General features: G+C 38.0%; 1 protein-coding gene and 1 long non-coding RNA gene across 2 annotated transcripts in view; both read left to right on the top strand.

The window, feature by feature from the left end:
- The window catches only part of LOC135116639 (liprin-alpha-1-like), a 130,862-nt gene that overhangs the window by 34,328 nt on the left and 69,939 nt on the right, over window positions 1–26,595 (top strand). The window lies entirely within an intron of this gene.
- LOC135117048 (uncharacterized) lies at window positions 2,444–9,531 on the top strand. Its single transcript, XR_010276613.1, has 3 exons — window positions 2,444–2,676; window positions 3,742–4,261; window positions 9,022–9,531. It is a non-coding gene; the product is annotated as an uncharacterized LOC135117048 (long non-coding RNA).

Here is a 26,595-nt window from a genome sequence, read left to right on the forward strand (position 1 = left end):
TCACCGTTAATTTAATTTTACATTTTATTATTGAATATATCAATTGGTGTAATTTATCAGGCAGCCAATCGAGCGGAGAGCAGGCTTTATCTCATTGGAAGTCGGCATCGAGTAAGAGCGTGAATCGATTCCTGAGTTTTTAGAATCACAAAGTACGTTGAATGTGAGAGGCTCTCGTCAGTCGTCACGACTTGACGGGTGATTGATTGCACGGAGTGGGATCAGTAGTGTCCGTGATCGACGATTCCTTACATTCCAAAGGATCAAATTAAAATAGCGTTACAAGATGTTGGAAGTAAAGAAACGCCTTCCGACATTCGAAAAAAAAGTATTTACACCATTACATAAAAGAGCACATAGAAATATTACGCGTCCCAAATTCGGCAAGAATATAACAATTTATAACTTCCCTCACCAAAGTGTAAATGAATCGTGAAGGCCCGAAGTTGCCCTCGGGCAAAAAGCCGCCATAACACCAAAGATCTCATACAAAAGTTTCCCATACAATCACGGAACACATGAGGTACTCAACTTTGATCTCCGCAATGAATTATGAATATGACTTCATGACTTTACTTTCGACAAATGCGCACTTTTCGATCTTGAAAACTTTGTGGAAGTAGAAATTCCATTTCAGTATATTATCTTGCATTTGCATTACATTCCAGAATATTGGTGGTGGGATTGCAGATTTCTTTATCTACCCACAAATTCAGTATCGCCGTATCTCGATATAGCAGCTGTTGTAAGTTATAGTAGTAATATTATTTAATATCTATCTCTGGTCTGGGCATGGAAATCTATTTTAGGACAGGTCAGCTATGACTTATCCGATAACCGTTGCCAAGTGCGGTGGTGCGCTGTTCCATTTCTGGATTTGCGGATAGAAACCTCGGGGTTAATAATAACGGGATCAAAATTATTAGGGTTAAGGATTTTTTCTATCTTTTTTAGGCAGCTGAGTATTCTTGTAGATATACTACCACTAGCCCTAAGATTTTACTATGCTTGCTATCTGCATGCTCTATTTAAACCTTCGGCAATGTTAGCAAAGTACATCCAAATTTTGCCGATACATAATCCTGTAAAGCCGAAGTTTTCAGTAAGATTTGAGCCAATATGATTTAGTTAATAGCTCTCGTATTTGCCAGTCTATAGGCCATAGGTGATTAGGTTGAAACCTTTGCTCCGACTTCGAGGTAGTTATAAATATATAAGGTTGTGTCGAAGGCTTTACGATGTTACCTCTTAAGTGATATTTATTGGGCTCTCGTATGTCATCGGGAATATTGGGGCCACTTGAAAATGGCGGAGGTTACAGCTTATTGGTTGCAATTTTATATTGGAAATTAAAAGATGTTCGCAGTAAAGTGTCAAAGAGGTTTTATTTCAACAACAATGGAGATTTCGATTTTACATACAGAGAAGTTGAAACAGGCTTAAATTACTCGCGTTGATTGGATTTTCCAGTCTCGATATGTTGTTTATTCACAAAAATGGATTTACCTGTTATGCAAATACGCAAATATCAGCAAGCACATAAGCAGGATTTTCCTATTTTGGCAGCTACATGACTAAAAAGATTTATGTCTATGAAAAGAGGTGTATAGCACCTTTTTGGCTATAAACTTACAATGTTACCAAAAACCAGATTGACGTGAGGCGAAGTAGTTTCGCTCCACATGATGTATATCTAAATAGAATTCCTACTTTATGACAAGTTATAAACTTTAAATGACAAAGAACTTTCGAAAAGCACTTTAAGCTGTCTGCGGTTAGATATAAATATTTTTAATCTCGAGTCGAGAACCGCTCTAAACTATCAATAGGTACCTTGAATATAGGAGGATTGTTAAGATAAACTTAATCAATAAAGTTCGCTAAGATAATATAAATCAGACTAAAGTCTAGCCCAATCTTAGACGGAATAATCCTTGAACTAAATTCATAAAGCAAATAGTACTTGAAGCGCTTCTTTGTCTAGCACCTTATCTTAATTTAACACCTAAATTATTTAAGTCACCTGACAAAAGTACTTGGAAAAAGTACTAACAATTTATCTTTAAGTTTTAATTATGAGCTTCTTCAACTGTAGGCGTTGAACAAATTATTTTAGAACTGCCATTTAGCACTGTCCTATAATTATAACCTTCGTTCACAACAGAAATACCAATTTAAACAATAGTTGTCACAAACTGACAAACTGTTCGATGAAAACATGTCGCGGGATTAAAGCATTAACAGTATTTTGATGTCGACCCCAATCCATACACAATACCTAATTTACACGAAATGCCAATTCTAATAACGGACTGATTAGCAGCTGATATGAAATGCATTATGTGACATCACGGCACATTTCCATCACGAATACAGTTAAATGTGTGAACGATTTTTGTAATTAAATCCATTAGGTAATATATTTTTAATATAAGTCGTAAAATAATAAATTATTTTTTTACTGGCAACTAAAATGGACTGCAAACGGTCACGGTGGCGCCACTTTCGTCTAACGGCTTTTTTAAAATAGCGCGCACCGTGACAGTTGGCCATTCCATTTTCGTTCGTCGAGCACACAAGATCTCTCCTGATTACTGTACTTTGTTATACTGGTGAAATATATAGTGCTGCTAGTTTAAAGTGTGATCATTGTAAAATAACCGAAATAACACCAAAGTGAGTATCCTAACCTAATTGTTTTATTTGCTTTGCTTTTCCCGCTAAGTACCCCAATATAAGTTTTGTTCTCGTAAAATTTCAGTTGAAGATTACATCTCAGAAGTGGGATAAACGAGTTTAAAACAAAATACTGCTCGTTTATCCCGCCCACATTTTTTTTTTTTTTCTCCTTTTATTTTTTTTTGTGTTTTTGTTTTCTTTGCTTCTTGATTTCTAGTCATGCAAAAGTAAGTAGTCGCATTTTTTACTGTGCTATATAATATAGCTCAAGATGTTTCGAATAAATCTAAGCGGGTACAGTGATGGCAATGAAAATTGAAACATTGATGAATTTATGCTAGTGCCGAGATTGTCGTTTTTCTTTTACCTATCACCTAGCTATACACGCATTTGGCCAGGGCTACTCTCTGGCAGTGCATAACTCCTACACGCATTTGGCCAGGGCTACTCTCTGGCAGTGCATCACTCCTACACGCATTTGGCCAGGGCTACTCTCTGGCAGTGCATCACTCCTACACGCATTTGGCCAGGGCTACTCTCTGGCAGTGCATCACTCTACACATTTGGCCAGGGCTACTCTCTGGCAGTGCATCACTCCTACACGCATTTGGCCAGGGCTACTCTCTGGCAGTGCATCACTCCTACGCATTTGGCCAGGGCTACTCTCTGGCAGTGCATAACTCCCCACGCATTTGGCCAGGGCTACTCTCTGGCAGTGCATCCTCCTACACGCATTTGGCCAGGGCTACTCTCTGGCAGTGCATAACTCCTACACGCATTTGGCCAGGGCTACTCTCTGGCAGTGCAACACTATTACACGCACTTGGCCAGGGCTACTCTCTGGAAGTGCATGAACACTAACCATAACCCTAGGACGGAATATAACAAAAGAAAAACGACAAACTTATTTAAACAGCCCTGTTGTTGGAACAGGTTATACAAGTAGTTTTCAATATAAATTTACTTTTCTATCACCATTTTTACTGCCTACCTTCCAGTAAAGCTCTGTTATTTATACACTGAACAGTTCTCTGTGCGAGTAAATACCCTTTATCATTATAGAAAATGGATAAGCCAACTACGATTTACGATCCCGCGTGCCCAACCGAATCAGCGCGTCGGTCCTACACTCGGGATAGGCGCCAATCGTCGCAGGGGCCGCGCAGTCACGTTGTCAATACGTCGCGCCACAGCGAGTCGCATAGTCGTGACAACAATGGGCCGCGCCGTTCCCGGACACGCAGTCGTGTGGACAGCGCACCGCACCACCACAGATCGCGCAGTCGCCTGGACAGCGCACCGCGTCACCACAGGTCGCGCAGTCGCCTGGATAGCGCGCCGCGCCACCACAGGTCGCGCAGTCGCTTGAGCAGCGCGCCGAGTCACCACAGATCGCGCAGTCGTAATGTCAGCGCGCCGCGCCACCACAGGTCACGCAGCCGCGTTGACAGCACGCCGCACCACCACAGATCGAGCAGTCGCATTGACGACGCACCGCATAGGCACCGGTCACGCAGCTATAGCAACGGCCGAGCGAAGTCTAAAATGCGAATCAAGAATCCAGTTCGTGCAGAAGGCGCATGTGAGTCTGAACCATTAAAACCTAGTCAAGATAGTCTTACGCTCTTTTTGAACGCTCTTAAGTCTGTAGGTCATACTAATTCTCTAGATAAGTTAGGTAATATACATAATACTGTACCTGAATTTGATCCATGTCGAAAGGAACAGACGATGACCATGTGGTTACATAAAGTAAATGAATGCGCCACTATTTATGGCTGGACTGAAAAACAACTAATACATTTTGCTCTTCCTAAGTTACGCGGGGTTGCGCAGCGTTGGTATGAGGGTCAGTCGTCTGTTCTATTCTCATGGGAAGAGTGGCAAACCAAATTACAATCTGCGTTCCCGTCAGATGAAAACTATGGGCAAACTCTCTGTGATATGCTGGCTAAGCGGGCTCGTTTCGGCGAATGTCTCGAAACCTACTTTTATGACAAATTGGCTATGATAAATAGGTGCGGTATAGTAGGAAGGAAAGCTGTCGACTGTCTACTACACGGAATAGATGACCGATCGGTTAGGCTAGGGGCAGAAGCTGTGCAATATGATGACCCAGACAAACTTTTGGCCTATTTTAGGAATTCTAGAAATATAAAACCCACCTCGGATCGTAAAAATGTACATAAAGGCCAAAATTATATTAAAACTTCCGAAGCTTCAATTAAACCCGGAAACAAAGGACAACGTTGCTATAATTGCAAACAAGAGGGTCATATATTAGCTCGTTGTCCGTTACCTATAAAAAAATGCAGCAAATGCTCCAGGGTAGGTCATGATGCAGAGCAGTGCTTCGCAAAACTGTTACCCCCACCGGATAATAATAAAGGGTTAATAAGGTAGATATATCAGACCACAACGATGCGGGTGATAAATATCTGAAAATCGTGAGTGTCGATGGCATTTCATTTGACGCATTTATAGACTTTGGTAGTGAGTGCTGTTCTATTAGGGTATCAGACTTCAAACGAATAGGAGATACATATGACACTAATAACTTGCCTCATCTCCGAGGTTTTGGCGGCTCTCGTTCAGGTATTAGGAAAACGCCTTGTGAATGTCATGGTTGATGAAGTTGAGGCTGAGGTTGAATTACTTATAGTCCCTGACAATGCTATGCAGGTCCCAGTGATGATAGGTCAGACGTTCACAGAGCAACGTCACATTACTGTTTTTAAAACTAGCGATACTCTAACTATGTTACGTACTACAGATGATTTAGTAATAAATCGCAAAATAAGGTTGTTCTGCAAAGACGACCTATCAGTGTTTGGTACCTCGTTAGTAGAGGTCTATAGCGATCCTGTTTTCGAAGGTGAGGTATATGTGGAGGGCGGATTACGACTTCAGTCTGATATTAGATTTTCAGTGTACCCAGGTCTATTTAATTTAGCAAAAGATGGGACTGGTCAGATATTGATGAATGTACCGGTTGATAAAATGGTCAGGTTTAAAAGGGGTGCTTTAATTGCACGAGGTTGCATTGCTAAGAAAGACCTATCCGTAAAAGTGGCTCAAGTATCTACTGTTGAGCTTGATCTACAGGTATCACCTATTGTTGCTAATAATGTCAAGATTGGTAAAGGCATCACTCAAGATGAACAAGCCTCCCTATTGTCACTCTTAAATAAATATAGACAATGTTTTGCTTTTAATATGACTGAACTGGGTACCACATCTGCAGGAGAAATGACTATAACACTAAATGATAACGAACCGGTAGTATACAGACCCTACAGGTTAGCCGTCAGGGAGAAAGAAGTGGTTAGAGAAATGATAGGTGAACTGTTAGAGAATGACATAATTCGACCCTCCACATCTGCCTACGCTAGTCCTATTGTATTGGTCCGGAAAAGACGGGGAGTATCGTCTGTGCATTGATTATCGAGCACTTAACAAACGCACAGTTAAAGAACATTATCCAATGCCCTTAATAGATGATCAGTTGGATGTTCTTGCTGGTCATCAATTTTATACTACCCTCGACTTAGCGTCAGGTTACTATCAGGTGCCCATACGTGAGGAAGATAAACATAAGACTGCTTTCGTCACTCCTGATGGGCACTTTGAATTTAACCGGATGCCTTTTGGTCTCGCCAATGCCCCCGCAACCTTTCAGCGAATTATGAATCAGGTGTTAGGCTCTGCTCGACACAAAGAAGCATTAGCCTATTTAGATGACGTCATAATCCCTGCTAAACACTTCTCAGAGGGTATGATAAGATTAGAATCTGTTTTAAAACTTTTCTCTGATGCCGGTCTAACCCTCAAACTCTCTAAATGTCTCTTCTTTGGGCATAATGTTGATTATCTAGGATTCGAGGTGTCTAATGATGGTATCAGACCAGGGTCTAAGAAAGTCGAGGCGGTTGAAAAGTTCCCCGTACCAAAGAATCAGCATAATGTGCGTCAGTTTTTAGGTTTAGCTAGCTTCTTTCGGCGATTTGTGCCGGGTTTTCCATTGTTGCTAAACCCTTGACGCACCTCCTTAAAGGATGTTCCTTGGGTTTGGGGTCCAGAACAAGAGGCATCGTTTAGGTCCTTGCAACGAAAATTGGTTGAAAAACCTACTTTAGCCCTCTATGACCCTGAGGCAGATACTGAACTCCACACTGACGCTTGTAAAATCGGACTTGGAGGAATTTTATTACAACGGGGCAAAATCATGAACTTCGACCTGTGGCATATTTTAGCAGACAAACGACCCCCGAGGAACAAAATTACTCCTCGTACGATTTAGAAACGCTTGCAGTCGTATCTGCCCTCCAAAAGTTTCGGGTTTACCTAATTGGTCTTAATTTCAAAATTATAACTGATTGTAATTCGTTACGAGCTACATTCCAAAAGAGAGACATGGTCCCACGGGTCGCTCGTTGGTGGGAGCAAATGCAGGAATTCAATTTCAGCATTGAGTATAAGGCCGGTACGGCAATGGCACATGTAGACGCTTAGTCGAAATCCCGTCTCAGAATCACCGCCAAGTATTGTTAATGTCTCCAACGTTTCTGAAACGGGCTGGATAGAGACCGTGCAAAGCGCTGATTCTGAAATTCAAAGAATTATTGGCATTCTTAGGGACCCGGATACGGATAACATCGTAGACATCAAAAACAATTATAAATTAAAGGGTGAAAAATTATTTAGGATTACGGGGGAGGGTGATAGGTGGATGGTACCAAAAGGAGTACGTTGGCAAATCGTCAAACAAAACCACGACGATATAGGTCACTTCTCTGTTGATAAAACTCTTGAAAAGGTCAAATCCACGTACTGGTTTCCCAAAATGCGAACGTTTATAAAGAAATACGTCAATTCTTGTTTAGAGTGTGCGTACGCTAAAGCATCAGGAGGTAAGCAGCCAGGATTCTTACACCCAATCGCTAAAATTGATAAACCCTTTGACACAATACATATAGACCATGTGGGGCCGTTTGTACGCAGTAGTAGAGGGAATATGCATATTCTAGTAATAATCGACGCCTTCTCGCGATACATTTATCTGAAACCTGTTCGTAACACAAAATCGCACATATCTGTTAGAGTCTTAAAGGAATATTTTGGTATATTTGGCGTACCTAGAAGACTAATTTCGGATAGGGGGACTTCGTTCACTAGTTCTACTTTTAAGAAATTTGTGACTGATAAAGGCATAAAACACGTACTTAACGCAGTCGCCACTCCCAGAGCCAACGGGCAGGTGGAACGATACAATAAAGTGATAGTCGATGCATTGACTGCTAAATCTGTTGGCACCCAAGATAATAAATGGGATGACCACCTGCCCGATGTGCAATGGGGCCTAAACAATACTATTAACAAGGGTATAAACCGCACTCCTTCAGAGGCGTTGTTTGGTATTAGACCCACAGGTAGTAGCGAAAGTAGAGTATTAACGGAGTTAGACGAAGAAGCGTCCGTTGACTTAAATTCAAGTAGGTCTGAAATTAGGCAGGAGATAAATTCTCATGTTGAACTAACCCAACAAAGACAGAAGGAGACCTATGATAAAAAACGCTGCCAGCCCATCCAATATCGAGTAGGGGATCTGGTACGAATTGAACGCCAAACACCAGCCACGGGTCAAAGTAAAAAGCTCGTGCCTCGATACCAAGGCCCTTATAGGATCACTGCTGTATTAGACTACGACCGTTTCCAGGTGGAAGATACACCTCTTACACGAAAAAATGGTAGACGATTCTCTTCGATTGTAGCAATTGATAAAATGAAACCATGGCTTAATTTTAATAGACCTCATGAAGAGGATATTGTTACTAGTAGTGAATGTAGCGGTGATGAATAATTTATTGTAAAATTTGTCATTATAAGATATTGATTCTTCATTAATTATCGCAAATTGAATCATCATGATTGTCACTGTATTGACTTTATTTACTGATTAAATAAATTGTGTGGTTCAGAGACAGGACGCTTTAGGGGCCTGTTGTTAGCTTAGAGGCAGGACATTACAGGGGCCTGTTGCTAACGTGTAGAGACAGGACGTTTTAGGGGCCTGTTGTTAGCTTAGAGGCAGGACATTACAGGGGCCTGTTGCTAACGTGTAGAGACAGGACGTTTAAGGGACCTGTTGTTAGCTTAGAGGCAGGACATTACAGGGGCCTGTGGCTAACGTGTAGAGACAGGATGTTTAAGGGATCTGTTGTTAGCTTAGAGGCAGAACATTACAGGGGCCTGTTGCTAACGTGTAGAGACAGGACGTTTTAGGGGCCTGTTATTAGCTTATAGAGGCAGGAGATTTATATACTTACATGTCTTTCTTTTCAGATAACGTTAAAATAACCATTGTTGTAGAACATGTAAAAGCAGATAATGATATAGATTTCCAGAGAAGGTAATTATGAGTTGATTTTGTATTTTGATGTTAAGTTTAAAATTGTTACATTTATATTTAATAAGCTTGTATTGTTTTCATGCGTACGAGGACGTACTTATTTAAGGATGGCCGACTGTGAACGATTTTTGTAATTAAATCCATTAGGTAATATATTTTTAATATAAGTCGTAAAATAATAAATTATTTTTTTACTGGCAACTAAAATGGACTGCAAACGGTCACGGTGGCGCCACTTTCGTCTAACGGCTTTTTTAAAATAGCGCGCACCGTGACAGTTGGCCATTCCATTTTCGTTCGTCGAGCACACAAGATCTCTCCTGATTACTGTACTTTGTTATACTGGTGAAATATATAGTGCTGCTAGTTTAAAGTGTGATCATTGTAAAATAACCGAAATAACACCAAAGTGAGTATCCTAACCTAATTGTTTTATTTGCTTTGCTTTTCCCGCTAAGTACCCCAATATAAGTTTTGTTCTCGTAAAATTTCAGTTGAAGATTACAAATGCATCAAACAATTTCACTTCATATGTTCCCCGAAATGGGTAAACACAATTAATTTGGAAACCATTCGGCTTTCCGCACGGCAAGCTGACTGTACGAAAACGTATAAATGGCTAACAACACGTGCCGAGAATACTCAATAGTTTGACAAATCATCGCCCTTATGGATGGTCCCGATGATTCCACATCCTGGAACAATTCGGCTGACACGGAAAAAATCGGCTTTCGTCCATTACGTCATATTTCGGCGCGACCTTTCGCGTCGCATTGCTACGGTCGAGCTACGAGCGGTTCGTAGCGGTCGCGTAGCAGTGGCTACGGGCGCGTCAGACGCGCTGGCTGAACGCTACGAGACGCTACGAACGCGTAGCGTTTGAAGTTGACGTAGTGTATGAGTGAAGTTGTGAGTTGTTTTTTTAGTGACTTTCGAGAATATACAGTATGTTCTATAAAATTTTTTATTAAAGTGTGTTTAATAACATTAATTTTAATAAAAGTTGAGTTTAAACCGGTGTTTTACGTAACAATTAAGTTAATAAAACTTTAAATTAATTGTTAGTGGTGTTATTAAAGTGTGTTGCTAACAACATGTGATGGTGTGCTATGGGTGAGGGCTCACTGCCGGGCGTGTTCTTCTCGGCCGGGGAGAACGGCAACGGGTACAGGCTGTCGGTGCAGGGCATCAGGACGCTGCAGAGCTTCCTCCGGGAACATGGCGCTGACTGCGTCAGGCAGTTTATGCAGGTACACTCGGATGTACCTGAATTATCTTAGACTATCATCAAATTAACATTGGGTTTTGGACATTACAAGCGAAAGATCACAGTTATTTTTGTTCCTGTAAGGATAATGTGGTTGTTAAGACAAATTAGCAGTTCAATATCTTAAAATCATTTATGTATAAGCCATAACGATGCCTCAAGAATATTAATTTCAACTACTAGTTGATTCATAATTGATTCTGAGCCTCGAAGAACCTGCTGTTTTTAAATACATTTTTACGCGGGACGCGGCCGGCTTTGTTTAATTAAAACGCAATGAGGAAGAGAAACAGTAATAATATTATGTTGTGTCGGTTCAAGAATACTAATCGTGGTTTTTTTTACAGTCAGCATTTTATATACTACGTTCCTTTACAGTTCAACATTTACAAAATAGAGAATAGAGTAAAATTCTAACACTAACTGATATAAAAAAATAATAATCTCTGTGATTATTAGAGCAAAGCTTAAGAACTTAAATCCTTCCAAAGATAATTCAAGTTGACAAACTACGACGTTCAAAAAGCCTACCAAGTCTCAAGACCTTAAAGTGAAAACCTTAAAAAGATCCTTAATCCTTTTAATTCGTCTTGAAGTTATCTTCCTTAATGAGTGTAGTGCTCAAAGGCTGTGCTTTAAACTAACGTTGCTCAGATGTCGGAGGTTGCTGTGTAGCGAGTGAGGATGTATTGTTTGTAAAGATAGAAGCCTGCCAACTGGAGGCTTTTGTTTTAAGAGTATATTAGGTTCTGAGGATCAGAGGATTATGATTACTAGGTTACGTACTCTTTTAGCTACTAAGGTGATGATGTTGCTATGATTGTAAATGATGTTCATTTGAGAAAGAGTTTCAAAGAATATGATAGGATAATTCGTTTATGGAAATAGGTAACAATATCCGTTATCCGCTCCTTAAGAACTGCTCGATTAGAAACTATTATCTCGCTAGAAAAACTCCGCCTCAGTGCACCTGAGTAAGTCGAAAGGATCTTTTTAAGCGCTCTATATTATCTTTTGTAAGACGGTTATTTGAAACTTTAGGTGTTGTCTTAGTTTATTGAAATAACGAAACCTTCAAATTTTCCATATTATAATTAAATATTCTGCAACTAATACGTATTATTCTAAGGTACCCATAATCCCCTTTTAATTTGTCGTCTCCTGTCCAAGATATCAGACACCAAGGTGTCGGTGTGTCGGACACCGCCCCGACACCCGCTTACACAAATCCGAGCCACCCGGAGCCCCATTAATCTTCGCACTTGATAGCCACCGATATAATTAGTTCCCCAGCGCGTACCGTTTGATAAATTGCCGAAATATTTTCACTACTGTCTGTCTGTCCTACTCTGAAATTTTACTTCTCCTTCGAGAATCATTAGCATGTTAATTTCAAGATTAGGAATTTCAAGGATTAAGGCTTTTTTGTGCGTTTTTGGGAGTTTTGGATATACATATTTATGAAATTTTCTCTGTCTTATTAGTTATACTGAAAAGGAAAAGGAAATACCAAACTTGATACAAGAATCGGAATTTCAAAAATAAAAATTGTTACGTCTTCTTTTACAAGACATTATGCAGCTTCTTACTTTCATAACATATACAAGCAAACTCTAATCAGCTTCAAACTTAGTACCTACGTATCATCTAAGACTAATTTAGTCGGAAGCTATGCAGATAATTAATTAGCTTTCAGCGTGCACTACAACCGCTAGATACTCAGCTGCATCGGGAGTACTCTTATCTGCGCCGGATTGACTTTGATCTATTGCCGGTTTCTACGGATGTGGATTTGGCATGAGGCTGCGTTCAAGCTGGGTTCATTTTGAAGAAGTAGTTTTTCTTCTCTGTATGAAAAGAGACTGTGCTTGCAATTGGACATTAAAAAGGTTGATGACGAGTTTTTATAAAAGGGGTAAAGAATCTGTGCTTTCGGTAAAAAATCCAGTACGAAAAAGTTTTTGACCATCTTGGTGTATTATGTATTGTACTCGGCTTGCCCAGTGTTTCGACAATACGTCAAAGATGATAACACAATGATGGGACCATGGAAATTTTCGTTGTCATCTACTTAGAAAGCTTGACTATAAAGTACTCAAAAAGTACTTTAAACATCAAAGATTAGCATATATCTCAACGCAAAGTCCAAAAAAATCCACCAAATCGAACCGACAGAATAAATATACGCAAATCCTTAACCAAAACTGAACTCCGCAGTAAAATCCATGATCGTAACAACACAAGTGTGCGCACGTCTTAACGAGTGGTAGCTTTTAGTCTACAGCTGCGGAGTGTACCGATGTCGGTCTGTTTGTCAATAGTATGTCACATACATTTTTGTGGCGGTATCGAGTTACGAGCGCTGTGAGCGATGTGGGCTACGGAACTGAGGATATCGCTTTATGGATTGGGTTGATCATTAGTTTTTGATGGCAAATTGGTTAAAGATAAAGCTAATAAGGTCATTTTTGAGGAGCAAACCCTGAAAAATTAAAGAACCATTAGCTTCTTCCAGGCGTCTCATCGGACTACTTCACGCCCTTGGACAAAAAGTTGCCTATTTTCAGCGTAATGAAAATTCACTGTTTTACAGCTGCCTCCCCACTTGGGCTGATTTGCCCATACTCACCTCGGTAGACATGCGTTTTAGTGAGAAATTTAAAGAATTAATTTATATAAATAAATTAATAATTAAAATTATATAAATAATCTTCCTTTAATAGCTTTATCTCTTTCTCCCACCATTCACTACATTCCTCTTCCATGCTATATTAATAGTAAACATAACAATAAAGACATTTCAATCACACGACTCACCATACACAAGGTTTTATGTTTTATTTATAACATCTTCACATGTGCGAAATGTTGGCACATATAGACATGTATTATTGAAAAGGGTACAAATGTATGCTCGGATATGGCAGCCTTTTAGATTTTATTCCCTTTTTATTAAATAAAAGAAAATAATATTGTGTTATGTCTTCTATTCTGGAGGGTTTTATATGGTCACGTGTTTGTCAAGATATTCATTGGTTTCTCTGTGAACAATTATTCTTCGCGAACCCGATAACTTCTATCGATATCCAAAAAGCGAAATCGGATGAGCAATTTCTGCAATTGGCGAGATTCAGCAAATAAACTTCACATTCAGTATAATTAGTACCTATCTTTGTTGTATATATTTAAGTTGATCTCTAACTAATCGTTTATTTTTTTGTTACAGGTAAAGCAGTTTGAATCGCCAGCTGTAGTACTTAAGACTATAAGTATAAAGTAAACTGTACGCAGAAGAGACGTGTTATTGTCCAAGACAGTGAAAATAAAAGTCTGCCATTCTTGTCACGTCTACCTCGCTAAATAAAACTATTATGATATTTTAAAGAGCTTCAATTTTCTTAGAAAATTACTTTGAATTTAATGCTTGGAATTGTTTTAAAATTATGAAACTTAACGCCTGTAAAAGATAAAATGGAGCCTTCAAGTTTGTGTTTATAGAAATAGTAAAAATCTTTACGTTAATTCTTAGCCTGTCAAAAATATCTTCTGAGACAAACTTTAGAATAAATAATAATCGTAATATCATAATTAAAGTAATATATTATTAACATAATGAAAGATAAAAGTACAATATCTGTCGCGTTTGTCCCAAATGTATCCCTGTGGACCACTGTGCTGTACCGCTGTCAAGTCCAGAAGATACGATGTCTTACTTGATTGCACCAGTTATTGTCTTAAACGAAGACGTTCTTGTACCTTGTATGTGGTTACAGATAAAAAGTATCTTTTATGTGCATTATAAGTTCAAACAAACAAAGGTTCTGATGAAAGTACCAATAACGTATTGTTTTTATCTATCATTCACAATGTGTATTCTCAGTCAGTATTCTATAGTCCAATTTCAGGGTACAAGCTTCTTCTCATAAAGAGGAAGAAAATACTACCAATTTCACAAAAAAGCACTGGTTTACAGTTTAATAGAATGAATTGAAGGCGGTTGGCAACAAATATTTCCCTAAACTTCACCAACAATATCAAATACTAAACCGTGTTATTGTCGATACGTCCACTTAATATTCCCTCAGCACAAGCCTATACGGTATATTGAATAAACCATTTCCTCGTACACGTAACGTGCTTACGTTCATACGTAGTGGGTAGTATGTAATCTACAATTTGTCGATACATATCGGTCTGAAATCGGTATGCGTATGATATTCGCCCGTAAGAATGCTCGATATTGTCGACGGTATGGCCCACCCCTATTAATATTTATGGAGAGTCCTAATGCCTTCATATTCTTGGGTGGAAGGTAGCACTTTAGTTCTGGCACACAAATCTACTGGTATTAAGAACTATGCTGTCCTAAGTACGGCATTTCTTCTAGCGTTTTTGTAACTCGGTGCTTTCGGCAGTCTGTCACCTGGCCTATCAAGCTCGAGCTTTCTCTCAAAGAAGGAATGAACGATAAACAAACTGTATGAATCGTGATAGATAGACAGTTGACATTTTCACAGATTCTGTGTATTTGCACACATACAGACTCTGTAGTCACTTCGTGGGTGATATTGGCAAATTCTTACCATAGTAAGGACGTTCTGTAACGTTGTAGCACAGCCAAAGTTGAAGTTCAGTACTTATAAATGGGATCGGGAGAGTTGGTCACAGTCTAAACCTAGAGTTTGTTGGACTGTTGGCAAAACCATTAGAATGTGTGAAAGCTTAAGTGACTTCTACTGGAAGTTTTCAATCAATGATAGTACGAATAGGACCTGCAGTCGTGGTTGTCTATTTCAGTACCAGTGCAGATTTGACCATTAGATACCTAAATTCTTGACTTTGTGGGAAATTGACTGAACTTATTTCTTGTAGTCATCATCATCATTATATCATACTAGCCGTGTTCCCGCGGTTTCACCCGCGTCCCTGGGAGCTACTGCCCGCACCGGGATAAAATATAGCTTATGTTACTCGCAGATAATACTTATAGCTTTCTAATGGTGAAAGAATGTTTAATATCGGTCCAGTAGTTTTTGAGTTTATCCATTACAACCAAAGAAACAAAGTTTTCCTCTTTATAATATTAGTATTATTAGTATAGATTGCTCTTATCTCAGTTACTTGTTTGGAGTCAGCGCGGCAATTTCTTTTATTTGACAAAAAGGGTCGTGCATGAAACTCAATTTACCTCCTATTTTAACCATCATCAAAGCCACCCATTTTCCCGCGACATCCCGTAACCCATTCAAAATGTCCTGCCTTATGCTCTACAATTCTTTGTAACAAAAATTTAAATTGGTTTAAAAAAAAACAACAACTTTTCCGGATATTATCGTGGTTATATTAATATTATTTAATCCGAAATCAACATTAAAATTGGTTCCATAGCTTTGACGTAAAAGCCGTACAGACAATATTAGTTCCACAATCATAATATTAAATAAGAATTTTATTGACTAGAGCTTTTTAACGAGCACAATAATTCGAGTTTAATGACGAATCGGTATAAAACGTATCGATTGACGTTTATGTCACACGCTATTGTTTTATTTACGTGATCACTCATATTTCGAAGTAATGGTATTTCGTTGTAAAGCTGTAGTTACCACTATTAGGTTAAGCTGTAACGAATGTCCTTCAATTTGCTATTTAATTGTGGTTTATATTTATTATGTTAGTGTTTATATATCTTATGAAAATGAATGAATGAAAAGCTTTTCCAAATCTACTACGCAATTGTAGTTAAAATAAGCTTCTTTCCGTATTGCCTTGACTCTCAAAAATGTTCACCCCTAAGCATTTTGATCTCCAATTAATTCAAATCCCAAAAGCTTCACAGTAAACTGGTAAATACATTTCAAAAGCAGCTTTCATTTTAGAACAGAATGCTGTTCTTTGTGATTGTTTCGTCCAAATTAGATAGACGGTGTGTCGCTATAAAAAACAAACTTGTATAAGTTTAACAACTGCTTAATAACATAATTCAGGAATCGATAACTATCCATAATTCAAAAAAAAAAATACAATGGAAATCCATATTAAACAAAACATCTAGACTTCGCTTATACGAACTTTTCGTAATATCCTGACCTATCCACAAATATCTTCACAAAAGAAAGTCTTTATATTACTCCAAAGTTTAATCTCAATACCAGCATGAAGAAATCCAATCTGAACAACGGCCCGAATCTAGATTGTACGCAGTAATACTTTATATTATTGTGATACAGTATATACTTACTTTATATACGTACCTAGATACTTTATATAATGTATTGTGTGGCCCACTTGGCTGAATTCATGTCCTGGTTGGCATGGAGACTTGAAATCAGAATGTCTGGAGACTAGATCTAGTATTTAGGGAATTTTAATGTAAAATAGGTTATGGCTTACGTAAAACCCATTAGTGATAAGATGAACTGTAATGATTTTTATTTAGTTTATGATGTACCTAGTGTTGGGTATTTCTATATGCCGTTTTTTTTTTTGTCTTTTTTATAATTCCGATAATTGTGATAAACTAGAACATGGTAATTTTGTGGTAATCTCTTCTCTCTGTGTTGTATTTATTTTTATTGTCATAACTTAATAATAACCGTTTCAAATATAATCACACTATAACCTATACATAATCATGCCTTTATGCATATAAAAAATACTTTAATTTAAACTTCCCCGTCCTACGTAAAATCATCCGACAGCGCCATCTGTTGCATAGTTTGCAAACTACGAGGTTGGCGCCCAGCCTCTGCCTCTCTCTATGTCCGCCGTCCACCGCAAAACATCGCAGCTGGACCAGTTTACCGTGTCTCTGTTAATATCAGCCTGAAGCTGAAAGAAATAAAATACTTTTTAAAACTAAAATCAAATCATAGATTAAATTTTTTTCGTACCTTTCTTTTCGTTCTACAAACTTCAGTAAATAAATATTACCGCCTACACAAATCACATGTGAAAGGCAAAACAAAAATCAGTAAAGAAGTTTCTAGCAATAAGTAATGTTTATTTTTCGCAAATAGAAAATCGAAATCTTAATTTCCGTGCAGACGTCTTTTGCCCAAAGGGTTATATTCGCCTTGAAGGTTTTCGCTTACATTCTGAAAGGGTAAAACCCTGTAGGAATAGAAATTGCTTCAGACCTTATATCCTAAATCATTTGTGAGGCCTAGAATATTGTTAACCTTCGACTTTCGTTTAGATTGTGCTCATAAATAATTTTCTACGTCGGTAGCTAGAACTATGTAGGTTTTTGGCTATTTCACTTTTTTATTTATATTATTTGTACTCGCCCTTGACGTTTTCGTTGACTTTCAGTGTGTGGAAGATAAACTTATAAAGTACACGTCGATAATTAGATACATTAGATTTTGTGTTTAGTTTGTTACGTGACGGATAATTCTAGTTACGACTTAAATCAGTATTCTTAAGAAAGAGCCATTTCACTGTTTTTCAGTTAAATAACTACCGGTCTCTGAGGATTGACTTGCTTCATTTTCGTTCCGAAAATATTACTAATATCAGTTAGCGAACAAAGGCTATAATAAAGATGAGCTTAATTGGGGGTATTACTTAACGAATAAAACTTGCCACTTCCACACCAAACTTCTTAATAATATAGCATCACCATAAATATTAACATACACTAATAGGACCCTGGAAGCTGCCTCCGCCGATACTTCTCACGCTCCGCCGAAGGGAATGATGGGGGGCAATCGATGGCGCCCGCTAATAGTTTAAGCCTCAAACTAGTTATAGATTAGCCACGGAAGGGTTTAGTGGTAGGTTCAATTAAATGGGAACTGTTAATTATATGGCAGACTGATGTGAGGCTTTCGGAAAGGTTTGACCATGCTGTTCCAAAACGATATGTACATAGTTATTTTAATATAGGACTGGTGTTGAGTTTATTAGAATCCCTTAATTCTGTTAAAGATGAAGAACGTTTGGAGCACACAATATGGAAACTAAACCATTTTTTGACCTTACCTTCCGGAATAGTCTAGAAACAATTACGCAAACTATGTTAAGTGACCCTTATTTCCCGACACCTACAAATATGCTAGTTTATCGCCAACTTGTCGGTACAGCGCCTGATCGGAACAATATCGGACAAGACAATGGCACTTGAAACTTTATCCGCCACCCTTTTGTCCAATGCGATCGTAAATGTTGCTATAATTTCCATTGTCACTATTGAAAGGGAAATGGAGGTAGTTTGGGAAATATGCCACTTAGCACTGTTCGTGGTTTTAAGTTTTGGACATGAAGTATGGTGTCACTTTAGTTCCTAAAAGGCATTTTGCCTGGCCACTTCTCAATAATGTAACTTTGAATTAGCTGTCGCCTATTCGCAATATGGATGCTACACAATGCCAGCGCATTTTTCTACCACTTGGTCGCAGTACCAGTCAGACCATATCAACATATTTATCCTAACATAAAACATTCAGCCAAGATTACCAACACGAGTCGCGTACCTCAAAATCGAGACGTATCACGTGAAAAGACGTGATGTGTTAAAAAACTCGTCGCGAGCGTTCCCGGCTGAGACCCGACGTCGAACGGCGTCGCGTTATCACCTACCTTGTATTAAGCCCTAGATGGAAACATGCGGTCGTAAAATAGGAACGGACACGTCACAGTGTCAAGTAAAAAGGAATGGATGGGTAGAGAGTCTTCGATTGTAAAACTTATTTAAATGCTTTCTGTAATTCAGCGATTTTTTTTCATAGTGAGCAAGTTACCTCATGACGCGAATATTAAATCTATATCAAACTAACGTGTCCTGTTGCACAACAAGGATACTTTTATCTCTGCGTGTCCAACGCCAGTTGTGCGCTTCTGAAAAATCGTACAGTTAAGAACATTGCCATCAAATTATCGCTGCTTGTCCATTCAAAAAACCTTGCTGTATCTCTCATCATTTCCATTTTTCGTCTCGCCTTAGCCTAGGCACAAATGCGTTGATCCTCTAATCTCCCCTTTACCTGTGACTCTACTACTAATGAAATGCTTCGTCAGGCAGCTTATAATGTCTACGTAATAAGTGACTACTTTATCTAAATTGAACCGAAAATTTGTTGCATTTTGTGGAACATTTATTTGCGTAAAACACGGTGGTGGTCTCGCAAATTGACATAGACTGCTTGACGGGGTGTGATCCAAAATAGACTGATTTGATTTGGACTAAAACCGACAAACTAGATAGGATGGCGTTTTAATGGAACCAAATAGGCACACATAAATAAAATAGTAGAATAGAGTACCTACCTACCTATCTCTTATCCTATTTTTGACGATATGCCTATTTAAAATTGTCTGCCGAACTCAACTGCAAATTTTAATAAAAATATTTTAATTTAATATCCTAAGATTTTCTTTGAAAGCGAGTGACGTTCTTAAGTGCAGTTTTTCGAAACGTCCAACCGACCGGTTGAGCTGTAGACGCTGAAATCTGTCAGGAGCTGAGAATACTATTGTTAAGTTCCCGACGTTGGACTGGTGTCACAGGAATATTGCGAGATTCATAAGGATGGAAATACTCGTTTTTTTTTTTTCTAATTTGTTACTGATATGTTTACTCTCGCAGATTTGCGACATGCTCTTCTCTAAAACACGTGTTGATGTTTTTCAAGATTATCTGTAATTCAGAAAATTAAATGCTAAAATGGCATTGAAAATCAAAGAAAAATGTCACATTTCATAGTTGGTTATAAGCGTCTTACTACCCTAGTCTCTGCGTTGCTCACACGCGGCACATACAACAACAACTCTTGAACAACGTGCAACAAATACCCGTGTTATACGTTCCCTTTGCCAGGCTCTGCTTATGGCACCTTTTAGTTCGCACAATGCAAGCCTCCAACTCTTAGGCCACTGAACTTTTACGTCGTATGGTAGAATACTACTTTTTACTCTGAATAGCACATATGTTATAATAAACATGATTTGATGCTTTATTTGACAGGGTAACTGTAGTGGATTTAAAAGCAGGTCTTAACACATCTGCCATATTGCCACCGTTATATTAATCCTACCGATTTAGTCACTTCTCAACAATGGAAAAATGATCAAATATTCAAATATCCTCAAAACAGCCGGATGAAAACAAAAGCGCGTATTACAATGCCGCCGTATTTTCATTCCGGAGCACATTTTGGTCTTATTGGCATTACAAACGATAGCTACCCTAGTGAAAAACTCGCGAACACCGACCGCCAACACAATAGGATTTCAATTGCCGACAAACTTCAGGCCAGGTGGCGGCGACGTCGCCGTTCGATTCCCGGCCCGTGCATGTAAATAGACTCATTCTACTCGTCTATTGCTGCTTTGTCTGATCCTTCATTTCCATACACCTGCGAAAGTTCACCAAGAAATACTGATGGAGGTGTTTTTACAGTCGACTTTTTATGTACTTGTAAGTATGTCATCGATATAAAACTCGACAAGTGACAATTAGTATTGTTAAGCCACAATGACATGATGAATGTGGTGTCAATTATACGACAAAGGCAACTGATGCGACATAATTATTTACCGTATAGCTGTTATCCAAACAAGTCATTTCGATCCGTCTAGTCGAGCTATGATATGAGAGTCTATGTCGTAGAAAATAGGTTTTTGTTTTAAATAGAAAATGGTGGTGGCTAAGCTATTGAGTTCGACTTGTTGATGTTATTCTAGCTGAAGTTTGTTCTACAGTCTAGTTTGCGAAGATATTTTAATTTCCCTTTATTCCTCAGCTCAAAGATTATAACCGTAGGCTATTTTAAATGTCAACCAATTAAAGATTCGTCCGTTTAACACGTGTTTAATTCTAAAAATAAAGTCTCCTAATATAGTCATACTGATTTAAAATACCAACACTAATTTAATTAAAAAAGTCACTGAAACCGAAAGCAACGTTTCATAAATATACCTTTTAGTAGTTTAACGAAACTGTAATTACTTGCCAAAGCAATGAATCCGCTCATTCTGACAGAATCCTGACTATCCTGAATACTTGTGAGCGGTGACGTCATTAGCGAGTCAAAACTGAACCCCCACCTCTCTCCCCCCAGCACTACTCTTTAGTGTAACTAAGTACTAGGGGCGCGTAATAGTGCACGTTTTTGTGACGAAGTCTGGTTTAATCCAATCCGAAGCAGTTGCGACCCGATTCAACCGGTTCGTTCCGGAGTTGAATGCATTTTGTTGCCGTTTATAATGGAATTTACTTACTGCATTGTGGCGGTAATATTTGTACTCATTATTTTAAACGACTTTTTTAACAGATGTCGCGAAATGGAAAATGTATTTTCTCTCTCTTGTTATTATTGTATTAAATTCCAACTGTTGTTTTCACATTATACGAGTCTTTGTTGTTCCCGACAAACATTTCTAAATTTCATAACACACAAAACTCATAAAGAAATCCTCGAACAGTTGAAACGTCAAGAGGTCGGCCTTTTTTAATTTTCCCTCCCAAAACGATAAATCTTGGATTTATTACAAACGTTTCCTTCATTTTGTGTAAAGTTTTCGTGTTTTACGTTTAATTGTATGCTTAGAGGGAAATCCGATACGCTCGCCACTTTGCCCACTTGAAATTCCCACTTTGGAACTTTTGAAAAACTGTTGCTAGAGGTATACTTTATGATATGGATGGAACATAAGACTTCGGACCTAAGTAAGCCTATGGAATCAAATATTTTTTTTGTAGTATTTTTTTCTCCAAAGTAAAGAAATAATGGTTCCTTTCGTCCTTAAAACCCCACAGAACTCTTCAAAAGTGGTCCATGTAATTTTTGTTTGTTGTGTACAAACAAGTTCTGCTAAATCATTATCAAATTAATTTGTAAGTTAACCTAAAAGTTATTATTAATATATTATTTACTACATAAAAACAGAACTTAAGAACTAAACCATTTGGGTTTAGCAGTTTCAAAAGAGTACCAAAAAATTATACGCACACAGAACTAATTTTACTGTTTTCAATGCCTCCTGTACAGGTAGGCCAGATATAAAATATCGATGAAAAGAAAAGCGGTATCAAAAACTTTTTGGCAAGCTAACACAATGGCCGTCCTGTCATGGAGTACCTTGAAAGCCTGTAACTTTGTGATTGTTTGACAAAACTTTCTTCTTACGCACTTTTGAAACCTGTCCCAAACAAGTCAGGGGCCCTAAATTGGCACAGATGTGAACCTAAACTAGATTTATAGCTCTTGTGTCAAAGTTACGCTCTAGTCGGCAAGTACATGAAACCGCTATTATGGCCCTACCTTTTGTTTAGCGCTTTGCATATAAAATTGCACGCTTCAGTTATCCGGTGAATGTTGAATTATCTTGGCAGATTGCTACGGTAACGTGCTTACCTGGGTACAAACGGTTTTCGTGTAAAACGTTTGTTTTCGCCAGATTTAACTTATTGAGGATGCATTTTTCGTTTTGCTCCAAGTTGTGTTTTGGGATACTTGTTATAAGATGTGTATTATGCATGAATAAATTATGAAAACTGTCAGAATAATGTCGAGAAAAGAAACATATAGTGGACTAGATTTAATAGCGTGGTCATGTTTTGTCTGTATTACATAAACAATAATTCAGTATATAATTATAGGCCGGTGAACATAAAATATAATACATTCATCTACCAGGAAATGCAAGGCAACGGCCAGAAATATAATTTTAAAGGTTCAAGAACATATTTCTGTTAGACCAGTTCCCGTTTCCAGATGCATTCAATTCAATCTAGTTACACGGAACTCATACATATAAACCACCTAGTCACGAGAATGTATTCCAATCCACTCCATCATATTATACATCAAATATGATTTCTAGTAAATAATAAATAATCTGACGTTAAACATAACATATTAAAATTAATTTAATGTTTATGATCGTCCATCACTCAACGGAGACTATAACGAAGAGTATGGTTTATATTATATTCCGTAACGATGTATGAAGTAATAAGCGGTATTACTAGTGATGATGGATCAGCCAGTCTATGAATATAATCAACTATTTCCCATAATTAGGTTCTAAGAAACTGCGCCTGCACACGCTCTGTGATGTTTTTGTTGTACTAACCGGTCTTTGTGACGTTAGAGCAGGTAAGGTGTACCTGGAATTTTAATACGCATGCGTCAGATATCATCATCTTCAAGTACATTTGATGCAAATTATTATTATCATCACTCTTATATTCTTGTCTAGGAACTTTATACATGTTATTTCTCAAATACGGACACATGTTAACGCTAAACAAAAAGTATAAAATCTAAGTTCTAAGACTAATTAACATACGGTGCATCTCTTAGATGCTACTCCTGACAAGTGGTGCATAGCATCCTAAGCTTAGGCATTCAATCTTTGATACATGATACTGTTGTTCTAACGCATGTCTACCATCTGTTCAATGTTTTAATCTCCGGGCTCGTTAAGTAGGTGTTTTGTTTGACGTTTTTACATAGAAAATTACCTCGATCTTAGTATGCTCGTTAGTCTTATATAACTTTTATATAAGTCGATGTAGTGTATAGGAAATAAGGTGATGGTAACAAGATCGGATCTTATTAGGTATATGGACTTTCATTATATTTTCTAAAGTACGAAACGAGGAACTGCTTCAAGCTGCTTGCTGCTCAACTTGCTTCAAGTTCGGCTTTTTATGTGCAATGTTAACTCACATATAACAAAGAACTCTTGTAGAATATTATCGTGTTAATACTAATTATAACAACAATAGAGTTAATATAATATTGAGCAAGAAACCTACCACACGGGCCTTTAAAGAGAAACTAAAACCAATTACCCTTGTTCCAACGAAAATACTCTTACAATAATCATAAAAGATCTGCCAAAGCTTTCCTAAACGGCTTTAAGCGTATTAATTAAATTATAATTGAACATTTAGGATGTGCGGTGCATCCCGCGGGATCTACCGGGAATTGAATACAGTGGGGCCTGTGTCGTGGCAGTGTGTTCTTGCTAATGTAATCAGCTGTATTGTGGTTTTTGTTTTTGAAGAACTGTGAGCTATTTTATTCGCTTCTTCTTGTAATGATTGCCTTGATGAACTAGTACCCGTTAGTACAACTGCTGAGTTTTGTACAAAGTCCTAGTCGAAAGTTTTCCATCAGGCATTCTTGTCTCTATGAACAGGAATTTATATATTACCGGGAATGTTGTTATGTGTGATCAAATTGATGTAGACTTCTCGCAATTTTATGTTGTTCAAAACTTTATGAAGCAGTGTCGGTGGTCTCTTGGGCATCGCAAAATGGATCGTTTTATATCAGGTTATTTCATTTCCTACAGTCTAGACTTTTGTAAATAATAAAATAGGTTTTCTTAATTAAGTTTGTTGATTTGAAGTCTGTGTCTAATGTGGCCAAGTTTTCTTGTGTAGAGGTCGAATGATAATCTCCTACGTTTTCCGTTAACCAACCGTACTCCGAAGACAGATAACAAGCTTCGGGAACCCAGTCTAAGGTTACTAACGACAGGCATTGTTAATCAAACGTCTGTCTAGTCTGGTGCGAATCGAACTACGACCACCATACCTTAGTGGCCACCGCTAATAACTTGGTACACAGTTCACTATCAGGTTTCTATGTTACGTCGCCCTTGGCTAGGGGAATGTGCATCTGGGCATATGTAGTATGCGAAGACGTCTGTCTGATTCATATTGTAGGTATAGTATAGAATATTTCCCCGAAGGGATTGGCATATCCACGTTTGACTAAATAGGTATGTTGGGAATGTATTGGGACAGGAGGACGGTAAATACTGATATGGCTAGCTCCGTTGCTATGTAAAAATATCGGAGCAGAAATCACTGTGGATGGATAGTTTTGGTGAAATTTTTACGTTGTATAAGAAACAGATTTACTAGAAAGTTCCACCTAATATATGTCCATGAATACCTTTAGGTACATCATAACACAGGTTACGTGACATTCCCTGTGGAATACCAGTGACATACGAACCGCTTACATCTAGTATTACTAACGACAGGTCTAATCACATGTACTACACATTAGGAAGCATCATCCATCTTGCTCCGCGGATCGTCTCGTCTTGCCATCACTTCGCTACGAAGCGATTTATTGTCATGGGGTTTTATGTTTTATGGTGTCACAGCAAATTCTGTTCCATTTTGTTTCTTTGTTTCTAAAATAACTCCTCGATAGTGGTCAATGTAGACTTCTTCAAGCTAGGTTTAGCTTTACCTACATTATGTCATGTCAAAGACGACAAATTGTCTTGTCTTGTCATCACTGTTTCGCGATGGAGCAATTTATTGCTATGGGGTTTTATGTTGCATGGTGTCACAGCAGATTCCATTCCATTTTGTTTCTAAAATACCTGCTCGATTCCAGTCAGTGTTGGATTCGCCTGAACTTCTTCTAGCTAGGTTTGTCTTCACATTATGTCATGGGTCTATCAATCTTGCTCTGTAAATCGTCTTGTCTTGTCATCACTGCTTCGCGACGGAACGATTTATTGTTATGTTTCTTATGTGTGTTATTGTGTTTCATGGTGTTATAACATTGTTTCTTTGTCTCTGCATTACCTACGTTTTTGTCGTATTATAGTTTTGCTATTAGATCAGTTTCTTGTTTGCTATTCTATGTTCAGTTCATTCTTTCAACAATTTTCCATAATTTTAGTTATTTTTTCGTAACAATTGTCATTAATATTCATTAAGGCGAGGAAGTGGTCAACAATAATTCCATAACCGGCACGCGCATCTAAGGCGCCAAAAGGGGTCGGAGCGTCTGAGCGGGGCGAGGATAACAATACGCGCGCTAGCTTATAACTAAAAGTCGTAAGCGACAAAATGGTTTTGTAATTTTATTATTTAGAAATGATAATTTGATAAAAAATCCTACTACAATTTTAAAGAGTATGTATATACTCAACTACTAAAAAAGTTAAGAGGCTTTAATCGGTCCCGTTTGCCCATAATATGTGAATCTCTTTTTAAAAAGAGGTATGTTTGATATATTTTTCTCTGTTATAAAAGTTACCTAATCATGTTTCTACAACTAACAAAATAAGGTTTATATCATGAACTTTCAGGTAACCAAGTTGTATTTTGATCCGTTTTGTATTTACTGAGAAAAATTGACATCCTTGGCGCCAAAAATTCCAATTCGTCCTCTTAATTGTGTGTACCGACCTTTTAGAGCGATCGATGGTACTCTCACTCTAGCCACAAACCCCTTTAGTGTCGTCCCAGTAT

The sequence above is a fragment of the Helicoverpa armigera genome, chromosome 7 (genome assembly GCF_030705265.1).
Source record: "Helicoverpa armigera isolate CAAS_96S chromosome 7, ASM3070526v1, whole genome shotgun sequence".
NCBI classification, from domain to species: domain Eukaryota; kingdom Metazoa; phylum Arthropoda; class Insecta; order Lepidoptera; family Noctuidae; genus Helicoverpa; species Helicoverpa armigera.